Source organism: Lactuca virosa, chromosome 9 (genome assembly GCF_052849685.1).
Source record: "Lactuca virosa cultivar CGN04683 chromosome 9, Lactuca_virosa_CGN04683_v6, whole genome shotgun sequence".
Classification (NCBI taxonomy): domain Eukaryota; kingdom Viridiplantae; phylum Streptophyta; class Magnoliopsida; order Asterales; family Asteraceae; genus Lactuca; species Lactuca virosa.
This window is the reverse complement of record NC_136434.1, coordinates 234,970,391-234,982,575: the sequence shown is the minus strand read 5'-3', so window position 1 is coordinate 234,982,575 and position 12,185 is coordinate 234,970,391. Positions and strand designations below refer to the sequence as shown.

Here is a 12,185-nt window from a genome sequence, read left to right as displayed (position 1 = left end):
TATGAGCTTGCTCAGAAGCAGCAAACTCAGGGCAGAAAAGAGCCCTCTCAGTAAACATCTTAGTGATCTTTCGTCACCGACTCATTCCCCTGTCTCATATCCAGATACTCTTGAGCCAGCCTCTCCCTCTCCACCAATGTAACATACCTCAAGAGAAACATCTCTGATAACTACTCCCAACTAATAGCAGCTTTCAACTCAGAAGTGTAAGAGTCAGCCACCAATCTCCACCAATCCTTCGCACATGATCGGAGAAGGTTCAGTGCACACTTAACCTTCTGGTTAGCAGGGAAAGAGCATGTGAAGAAACGACCCTCCACATCAGACAACCACCTCATCGCTACAATCGGGTCGTAGACCCCATGAAACTCCGGTGGCTTCGTATTATCAAAGTCCTGGTACTGGAAAGCTCTCTCTCCTCGAACCCCTACAACAGAAACCGTCGCGGAGCTGCAGCAACAACAGCCTTAGAAAGAGCAGCACATCAATCATCAAAGAGCTCAATCATAGCGGTCTTGATAGACCTAAACATCTTCGGTATAGACCTCTGGATAGCAGCAGCCACCTCAATGGCGATGATCTCCCGAATCTGATCATCAGTCAACCCTGGCCTGTCATGGCTACTCACTCCAGACCAAGAACCAGATCCTCTCGTGAACACCATACTGAAAAATAAACCAGAATATGTCATAAATGCCATAATACACATAGCTACGATCACGAAACGAGACTAAACCCTTGGGGTTTGTGACTTCCTTACTATGTGTATGGCTCTTGTGCTTTCAGTAGTAACAGCCCATACTACCTTCCACACCTACCCGTATTTGTATCAAGGACTATCACAACCACCCAAAACAAATACAATAACGGTGATATGCATACATCCTATCCTCAATCTCTCGAGAGTGGATAAACATCTCTCATCTGGCCGAATGCTCACACATATACTCATCCATGAAACGTCCACCAACCCTGAAGAACTCGTGTATGCTAATCATACATAACACCAGATCCTATAGATAATCAAATACTTGATTCTACTCTAAGCCCACAAACAAACATGGAACAGGAAATAAGGCTAAACCAAACATTCTCAGGCTATAAAATTTTAGTTATGTACAATTATGATGCATACACTAAGCAACTACATTAATCATGTCAAATTCATACAAGAAATAACCCTAGGCTATCAGGCATCCTACATCAGGCAATTCTATCATGCAATTCCTGAAGATCGATAGCCTATCACTAGCATGTTGTTCTATCATAAACATCATATCAAATAAAATTATGTAACTTGGGGTATACTTTCTTGCTCCGGCTGATCGTACACATCGCCTCCTTCCTTGGTTACTTTTGAAAACAATTTTGAAACCATTTTTAAAACTTTTACGTTTTCCCCAGTTTGAATCTGGATTCACACGAATGTTCACCCAATTCACTCAAACAAAGGCGCTGATACCAACAGGTCCCACACAACGGTCAAAGTCAAAGTCAATCCACACTCAAAAGTCCCACTATTCACTAGTCACGTTGTGACCCCTAATGGTCATGTTGTGACCTAATAAGTCCAAAACAGTTGAGGAATGACATCCTCACATTGTGACACCCCTTGTGCTCATGTAGTGAGAACGCTCTGATCAGAAGTTCTTAATGAAGCTCTTAATCTCTTTTGTCCAAGCAACCAAATCCTCCATAATGTCTTATTTACTCCAGAACATCATAAAAATTGTGGCTTTTTGGACATGCATGTCCCAAACACTAGTTAGGGCACAAAAAGGGAAAATGACACCAAATCTTATGCAAGAGTCATAAAACTCAACCATCTTCTAGATCTAGAAACTATACTACTCAAGGGACACTATAGATTCATAAAGTTGGCAACTTTATGGATTCCAACCTCTACATCATCTTAAAAATGAAGGTTTTAGCATAAAAATCTAGATCTAGGATAATGGACTCATAAAGCAATGAACTTAAACTCATAAAAGGTCCAGAGGATGTGCAAATGCTTGGTGGTGAGACTTGAATGCAGAAATGATGGAGTGGATGTTTTTCCTTTTCTTATCCTTGGCTAAAATCACCACAATTGAGCTTCAAGATCGAATATGGAGGCTAGGGTTTCAAAGGGGAGTGCAATGAGGTGATAGAGGCTAATGGTGGGCTAACCCTAGCCCTCACCTCCTTTAGATACGAAAATAAAACCCCTAAACTTAGGGTTTCCGCCCAGGTAGGTCTCACGTCGTGAGCCAATATGTGCTCACGTCGTAATCCCAAAAATGATGCGCATACTCATTAAACTCCTCGCGACGTGACATACATTCCTCATTTCATGAGTAGGGTTAAATCCTTTGAAAACTTAAACTTGACAATTGCTCACCTGAACTGAATGTTACAATTCTCCCTCAATTGAACTATACTTCATCCTCGAAGTCCGCTGCTGTGAAAAACTCTGGGTAATGCTTTCGTATCTCAGACTCAAGTTCCCACGTCCATTCGGAACCCTTCTGATGCTGCCACTCAACCTTGACCAAAGACACCACCTTCTTACGCAAGGCCTTCATTTTCTGGTCCAAAATTGCCACTTGAAACTCCGGTGGGTTTACACCTATGCTTGTGGACTTTTGTAAGTCATAAAGTTGTCTGCTTTATTAAAATCAATGCATAGGTGTAGGCTTTGGTTACGCCTTTTTTTGTCATTTTTGGTCCTTTATACTTGATCTTCTTGGAGTTTGAGCAACTCCAAAATGTTATAATGGATATGAGTTGTTTTCTGGTCATTTGAGAATAGAAGACAGTGTGTGGACTGACTCCCTATGAGCCATGCACAAGATATTGACCATTTTGGGACACTTTTAAGTTAGGGTATTAGATTGGGATTGTTTGAGCCAATAACCTGTATAAAGTTGGAAACCTAATCCATTAAGACACTTAAACGATTAAGATCTAGAAGTTTATGCCATTTGTTTATTGGAATAAGGACTTAATTAGGTTTTAAATATGGATACTCTACATTACTCATAGGTTAAATTTACGCTACACGTTTGGACAATGTCCGTGCGTCTGATTTGACCAGTTTGACTTTTGGTCAAACTTGGGTAAGTTTACTTTTTGACCAGTTTGACTTTTGGTCGAACTTGGGTAAGTTTAGGGTTTTGAACATATGATTGACCCTTTGTTGGTTTGGATCACTAAATAATAAGTAATGATGACCTAGGAGGTTCGTGAGATTGATTTCCTACAAGTGTGTGTGTGTAGCCGTGATTCCTTAGCTTTTGGTTTTGATGAGTTTTCTCACTATATTACTGATGAAATAGTTGCTATGACATGATTGTATGCTTAGCTATACTACTACAATCTTGATTATTTGCTTGTATGCATAAATGCTCCATTGTGATGATGACAAGACTGATGTTGCGACATAGTGCACCAAATAGGCCCATTGGGATGATGACAAGACCGATGTTGCAGCACCGTGCGTCAAACAGGCTCGTTGGGATAATGACAAGACCGGTGTTATGGCACCGTACGTCAAATAGGTACGTTGGATGATGACAAGATCGATCTTGCAGCACAGTGAGCCGAACAAACCTGTTACTATTATGTATAATTATTTTGTGGTATGTATGATATTTTGGTGAACTCACTAAGTTTTGTGCTTGTAGTTATGGACAAAAAAAATTTCATGTACTTATGTAGTTAGAAGGAAGATCCCAAATTGACTATACCGCACATGCATCGATAATAAATTATGAATTAGATTTCCGTTGATTTTATGATACTACCCTATTTTGGAAGTTATGTTTTTCAATGATTGAAGAAGAAGCACTTTTATATTACTTTTGAAAACAGAGTTTGGCATTATTTTGTATTCTGAAAATAAAAAATTTTGGGTTGAAATTTGGGATGTTACAAGTTGGTATAAGTGCCTTAGTTTAAGGTATTCTATTTGACACGTATGTGTGATTCTGAACTCATAATGGGGACTTAAAGATTTTCATAGAAAATTTTGAAAAGAAAAGGAAGATGTGATTCATACAGTTATCCAGAGCTTATAAAGGAAGTGATTCGCATTATATCTATATACATACTTGCTATATTGTTAATATGTGAACTTATAGAAATATATGTAGTATGTAGGCTAGGGATATGCTCAAGAATTGCATGATAGAATTGCCTGATCTTAAGATGCCTTGTTGCCTTAGAGTTTGCTTAATATGTGTTAATCGAAGTTCATGCTAGTGTTTACTAGTTGGTTACTGAATTCTTACTAGTTGTACATAGTTAGAATTAGATAGCTTATAATTCTTGAATCGACCTTATTGCAAGTTCTTGTATGATAAAGGCCTTAGTGTAGATACATCTATTCAAATTTCTATCTTATCCTTGGTTATATGCGGTATACATTTACGAGGCGGTTGTCAACATTAGAAGAGACTTCTAGTGGTACTAGATCAAGGGTAAAAGGAGTCCTAGTAGAATCTAGGAAGATTAGTTGTATATGCTCGTTTAGGTACATACACGTACACTAGGACGCATAGTAGTAGTCAGATATGGTTACTTGGTAACTTTGCAAAAATCTTGGGACGAGTACGGATAGGTTTGAAAGGTATTATAGACTCATACTACCGGAAGCACAAGATGCGTACATGGATTAGGAAATGTTGTAGAATTACTAAAGAGATAGTAAATGGTTAGATTGTGTGTGATAATGCTATGTGTTTTTTGTTAGCTATTCTCGTCTCTATCAGTAGTGTTGTTATGTCTAGGAAATATGACAATGATTCGGGTTTTGGGTTGGGCCTAAGCAGCCATGGTGGATCATGATTGGGTGATGCAAACATACATGATGTGGTTAAGTATGAGGTCTCAGGGGCCTTGTTCTACGTAATACCAGTCTTATTTGTAAGATTTATGGAGGAAGTGATCGAAATGATCGACACGAAGATTATAATCTTCATTGGAGATTAGGAAGCTAATGGTTAGGGATATCGCTTGTTAAGGCTTGGTTGTGTATCAAACTCCCATGTTTAAGAGAAGGAAGGATCATGTTCTTAGCACGTGATAGATAGAGGGGATGGAGGGTGCTTTCCAGAACAACATCTGCCCCGTGGAGGAAAAGGTCTGGTTCGCCATAAACCTTTTACGACATGTAGCAGAAGTTGTTGGGATGTGATTACTCAATCTATTATCATAGTCGGGATGGAGACCATGTCGTGAGATGAGTTTTTGACAAATTCTATGAAAGTGTGGACATCTTCAATGAAGATCAAACACTTTACTCTAGAGTTTGTGCTAGAGATCCAACAAATGATGAGAGAGCAGGTGCAAGATCAGGCACCACCGCTAGCTGAGGATTTTAAGACTTTTTATGCTCATCCAAGAGGTCAAGGTGAAAAATCTTTATGCTCAAGAATCATATTATAATGATATTAATAATAATGGTCCCAAAAAGGTTACACTAACAACTTGATGAAAAGAATAATTCATTATAAATATTCATTACTCTCATAATTAAATGGGAAGTATTTATTTTACAAAAATAATAATTCACAATGACAAGTATCATAATATATCATAAGGTATGATTTATGAAGTCATGTACATATTTTTAGACTAGAAAGACTTGTGTCTTTTAGCTAAAGGGATAAGCTTTTATAATTTATAAAGAATGAAAAGGATTTTATACAAATTCTCTTCTTTTAATATGTTAAAATCGTGGTTTCTCGAGACAAAGGAAGATTGGCCTTTTTCTTATTGGAATCTAGGGGAAATTCTTTAGAAGCATGTCATTAAAAATATGTTTAAGGGGTATGGCTTGTCTTAAAACGTTAACACCTAATGGGTAATAAGATAGGGTTTTAATTCTTGTATTTGTCTCTCATTCTAGCTACACAATTGTCATGACTTTTCTCTCTTCTTCCTCTCATTCTCTCCTGCTAAATTGTTAGTATAATACATGCATGGAACTCTATTTAACTCATGACTTGTTTTTGACATAAAGAATAAGAGTGAAAGACTAGCATCCTATTAATTGTTAGTGTTCTACTTTGTATGAGTTCTACTCTATATTCTTTATTAAATTAAGCCTCCCTTGAGAACTCAATGAAATACAAAAGTTTTTAATCTTTTTTCCCTCTATGGTTGTTAATTCCTTCCAATCATATAAAAATGATCCTTTGGTGGGAATAAAACTAGTTTACGTTATTTAGATTATAAAATGATTTCATTTCTATCTTTGATCTTTAGAAACTATTTTTGAATAAAAACCTAACATGCATATTTGGATAATCTTGGTTTTTGGAAAATATGGATACCTTGTTTTTGTTAAAAATAGTTTCATACATATATTCTATGACAACTTTATAAATGTTATTTTGATGTGACAAATGTTTACACACATATTTTGTCAGTAAAGATGTCATAGAAAAGCAAAGGTTGTTTTGTATGCTAATGTATTTTAGTGTGCATAAACAAGTCATGAACCATTTGTCTTGTTGTTTGTGTTTATTTATAAACTGGTTTTAATATTTTTTTATTAATCTGGTATGTAATAAATAGTTAGTTTTCATCATCATTATTTTGTAAGTAATAGATTGGTATTATAATAGTTTATTTTATACAAAATATAACAAGATGAAGATTATGGCCATTGTTTAAGATCACAAGGAGTCCTATAGTATTATAATGGTTTTTATAGCTTTTATAAAATCTTGTTATTTTGATACAAGGAGTTGTCAAAACTAGTGGGATCATGAACAAGAAGAAGAAGATAATTTGGTACATTTTGTCCCTTACAAAAGACTTGGCACTTTTGTGATGGCTCACAAAAGTGTCACCAGATCATGACTTGTTTTATGAAATTATTAATGCATGTGTTGATTATTTTATGCAATTCTACATGCTTGTTTTATGCAATTACACATGCTTGTGTTGATTATTTTATGTTGATATCATGTTGTGGTTGTTAAATTAAATTTCTCATCCGAAATAATATTTTGAAAATAAACAACATCACATGGAGTTTGATTTTCAAAGTTTGTCTTTGATAAATGCGACTTGAGCATTTGGAGCAACTTATAGCATTTGGAGCAACTTGGAGCATTTAAAGCAACTTAGAGCACTTGGGAATGAAATGGAGCAAAATGTTGTGTCATTCATGAAGATGTCGTGCCATTCATGGAAGATGTTGCCCCCAAAGTGATAGATGTTGCGTTAGGTGGAAGATCTTGCACCATTCTTGAAGGATGTTGAGCCATCCTTACACAAGATGGACCATCATCATGCAAGTTGCGCCATCTTGGTCCAAGGTGAGCCATGCTGGTATCCCTGACGAGCCACATATGTTATGAAGTCCTCTATGATGCTCACGGTTGTTCAAGGATGCTTAAAAGTTGGTGATGCTCAAGGAATTGTAACTCTGTTTCGGTTTTAAATGGTCCTTGTGGTTGACATAATAGACCAACTTTAGTCCTTATGACGAATTGTTTGCATTGATGGTCCTTGTGGTTTCAAAATGTTGCAAAGACGGTTCTTTTAGCTAACGGTGTTAAATTTTCCAGTTAAGTCCTTTGCGAAATGACACATTTACCCTTCCTGACATAGGGACCGTTTATGTAATTTGTTCAAGCCACATGGACCATTTATGTAATATTGTCTATTATTTATTATCTTTATATTTTATTTATTTATATTTTTTATGAATTAATTTTTTTGATGTTTTTTTCGAATATAATGTTTAATTTTTTTTTTCGCTTATTTTTTTTTTTGACTTTTTTGTTAAAATAAATTTTTTAACTTTTTTGACGCTTTATTCGAATACATGTATTAATGTTTTTTTTTATGTTTTGTTTGAATAATTTTTTTTAATGTTTTGTTGAACACATTTTAAACACTATATATATATATATATATATATATATATATATATATATATATATATATATATTTACGTTTTTCTTTTTTATAGGGTAATTGAGTAATCTAACTATTTTTGTATTGTATTTTTTTTTTAAATAAACATTTTTATTTTTATTTTTAAAATAACCACTTAGTCCGAAATTCATATTAAACGGGTTAGATCTGACCCCATATTGTGGCCCCCCTGTCAAAAACTCTTATTCCGTACTATGTTTGGATTTCTTTGTTCTGGACTACTCTAAGTTCGAAAAATGTCTTCTATCGATGAAAAGCTCCAACATTTGTCAGTATGTGTCAATTTTTTGTATGATTATATGTTTAAAATAAAGTTGAAGTGTTTTTTGTATGATTATATGTGATTAATTGAAAATAATTCGTTTATATTCGGTTTCAGATGTTAATTTTGATTAATTGGAAATATTTTTTTACAGTGGTACGGATTGGAAATAATTCGTTTTGTTTCGATTTTTTATAATTATATGTGATTAATTCAAATTAATCACAATTAACCATCGAAATCAAATCAAAACCAATTATTTCCAAATAATCACATATAACAATACAAAAAACACTTCAACTTTATTTTGAACATATAATCATACAAACAATTGAAAAATATCCATAAATGTTGGAGCTCTTCACCGGTAGAAGACATTTTTCAAAGTTTGAGTAGTCTGGAACGGAGAAGTCCAAAACAGAGTACGAAATGGATTTCTTGCACTAAGGGACCATAGTAACGAGCCAGATTTGACACGTTTAATAATACGGCTCGGAATGTATACATTGTTGACAAAGTGGTTATTTAAAAAAAAAAGTGGTTATTTTTTATAAAATACAATAAAATGGTTAGATTAGTCAATTTCCTTATAAAAAAACAAAAATAAAAAAACAATATTAAAAATGTATTCGAACAAAACCTCAAAAAAAATTATTTGAACGAAACATTAAAAAAAAAACATTAATAAATGAACTTGAAGAAAACGTCAAAAAATTTAAGAAATTTATATGAATAAAAACATCAACAAATATAAGCAAAAAAAATATAAAAAAATTAAATATTATATTTGAAAAAAAACATCAAAAAAATTTAATTCATAAAAAATATAAATAAAAGAAAATAAGAAGATAATAAATAATAGACAAAATTACATAAATGGTCTCTGTGGCATGAACAAATTACATAAACAATCCTTATAACATGAAGGACATATGTTATTTCACAAAAAACTTAACTGAAAAAGTTAACACCTTAGTTAAAATGACCATCTTTGCAACATTTTAAAACCATAAATATCATTTATGCAAACAATTCGTCATAACAACTAAAGTTGATTTATTTTGTCAACCATAAGGACCATTTATGTAATTTTGTCATTAATAAAAGTATTTTTATATTTTTTATATGATTATCGCTACCTAAGAGTCAAATAATTAATTATATGAATAAGTAAGTTTTATTAATAATAATGATAAAAATAATAATAATCTAAATAATTCAATTTAGTTAATTAATTAGGATTTATAAGTTGAAGGGAGTAATGTGTAATTTTGAAAATTCAGTCTTGAAAAGACAATTCGAATTTAGGGTGAGTTTTGTTATGATGTCAAATCCCAAGGGCTGTTTATCCCAAATCTGGAAAAAAAGGTTGTCTTCGTTTCACTCCAGCGACACAGCAATGTATCAGGCGCTTCCTTGCACAGTTTTTGGCCTACAAAGATCGAGATTCAGAAAAGCTATCCATCCCTTTTGTACTTAATTAGTGCTTGGATGGAAGGCTAGAGAGGGAAATTGGAGAGATCAGAGAGTGCCGGGGTGAGGGATATAACCAGTCATCTCCTCCGGTGAGTTCTAAAAGAAAATTCCGATAAAACAATGAGTTTCTTAGTTTCCGATGAGCACCTTCAAGTCCAAATTGATCTTCATTCTCCGATGAGGTAACTAATTGTAAGGAAAATCTGAGATGCGGTATCGAGTGAGGAGTCTCCTTTGGACGTGACTCTCCGATGGTAGATCTGGTTCATTCGAGAGTAAATTCCGGCAAACAGAATAAGCTTAAGGACTAAGATTTTTGGTGACAAGAAAGAAAGGGAATGATAGCCTTGTGTTGTATGAATTCTTGATAAAAGGAATCATGGAGGTGAAATCGTACAAGACGTTATAGAAGGCTTTTGAGATGGAGAGAAGGTGAGGAAAGGGAGAACCAACGATGAAGCTTTGACTGGTTAGTTCATGAAGTTAGGTTGAGCAGTAGGCGTCGCCGGAGGGGAGCAGAGTCGTCGGAATGGGATGCGCTGCCGGCAAGGGGGACGAAGATGGTCCTGTACGTTTTAGGTATTCGACTGCGACTATTTCTTTTGTTTAGGAATAAGTTATTTGGACTCGCTTGGATTCCCCTTAACCCGTCCAGTCATGATCCAGATTTTATTGGATCTATGTGGGTGGGCTCATATATAAGACTTATTTCCTCAATTATAAATAATGGGCTGTTGTAACAATTGAATTTCTAAGTGTGGGCTTTTCTTATTTTTGGGTTTCATCTAAAGCAACTTTATGGACTAGAATTTCTTTCATAAGCCCGATTTAAGAAGAGTGGAGGAACTTGAAATTATGAATTATATGTTTCTCCATTTAATATTAAATTAATAATAATTTGTGTCTTATAGTTATTTTGTAGGATTATGGATAAAAATAATCCAATGACGTGTTAGCATATTTATTTAATCGAGATTTAAGGAAAACTTCTAAATATGTATTTGATTTATAGAATAACCATTTTAATACATATCTGTATGGAATGGAACGGGGGTGTAAAAAATTGGAGCTAAAGGATTGTAAATGTAACAAGTGAAAGTGTGAGATCGAAACATTAAATGGTCTTTTACACTGTGTGCAAGTATATTACTAAGAAGCTAATAGGAAAGAAAGTTAAGTGTTGTACCTAAATTGCTAATTAGGTTATGTATATGTATAAATTTGTGTAGTGGTTCGTGATGGTTTTGGTGCCACCTAGCTTGTGTATGGATTATCTTATCGAGCCTTAAGGTGAGTTTTCATGAACTTACTTATTATATAGACTATATGATGTATGTTGACCATGATAGACCCTTCAGGGGAAGTGGTCATAGTTTGGATGATCATGACACACCCTTCGAGGGAAGTGATCAACCCAGTTTGGATGATCATGACACACCCTTTGGGGGAAGTGATTAGTCACAGTTTGGATGATCATGACAGACCCTTCGAGGGAAGTGATCAGGCCAAGTTTGGATGATCATGACAGACCCTTTGGAGGAAGTGATCAGTCCCAATTTGGCATTGTCTGAGACAAATCCTTCGGGGAATCGGCTTGCTGGTGTAGGGTTGGTACCAACAATATGTGCTAGGAAGTTCATACGCATGTATTTAGTTATATGTGGTAAAATGTAAGCAATATGTGACTTATCTACATGAAGTATGTGCTATTATGTGATATAATGTGTATTTCATATGATATGTATAATGGGTGAGTGTTGTGATCACTAACTAAGCCTTAGGCTTACAGTTGCCACTTTATGTATTTAGTTGCAGGTCCTTCAGGATCGAAGGACAAGGAGCTAGAATGATTGGGATACCTGGACATTCTTGGAGGGGCATGGCATTTAGTTACATGTTTTGTATTATGTTATGGTTTTCAAAACATAATTTACTTTCAATAATCTTATTATGTTTATGTTGATACGACATGAGAATATAACTTTATGATTTGCTAATGATTATGAATAAAACCTTTTGGAAAGATTTTTATTTTGATTTTGAAAAAAAAAATTATGGTTGGATTTTGGGATGCTACAAGTTGGTATCAGATCAAAGGTTTGTACTCGTAACATACTGAAAATATTTGTTTTTATAAGTAAAACTAAGTAAAAAGGGATCGGTTTTAAAATATATATGTCTTGGGGAATAGAATGTAGATCGTTCAATCATCTGAGCTCGACGTTAGTCAACATGTGAAAGTCATATGATGTATAATGATTTGTGTGATAAAACTAACTTATGTTCTTTATGTGATGATTAACGTGATGATGTATAATGATTTATGTGATAATAGTTCTACCTAGGCAGGTTGCAGTTTGATTATGCATGCTAGTAGATTGACTAATGCGCTTATCAGGAAAATGTGTTAGAATTACCTGTTAGATTAGCTGCTTGACTACTGATTTTCTTGAAATCAATATCGATATTACTTAACTGATAAACGAATGCATTAGGATTACATGCTCTTAGA

At 34.4% G+C, this 12,185-nt stretch overlaps 1 long non-coding RNA gene across 1 annotated transcript; it reads left to right on the top strand.

Annotated features, from left to right (window-relative positions):
* Positions 1 to 9,543: 9,543 nt before the first annotated feature.
* LOC145138499 (uncharacterized) lies at positions 9,544 to 11,632 on the top strand. Its single transcript, XR_013721554.1, has 3 exons — positions 9,544 to 10,252; positions 10,903 to 10,963; positions 11,483 to 11,632. It is a non-coding gene; the product is annotated as an uncharacterized LOC145138499 (long non-coding RNA).
* Positions 11,633 to 12,185: the final 553 nt, after the last annotated feature.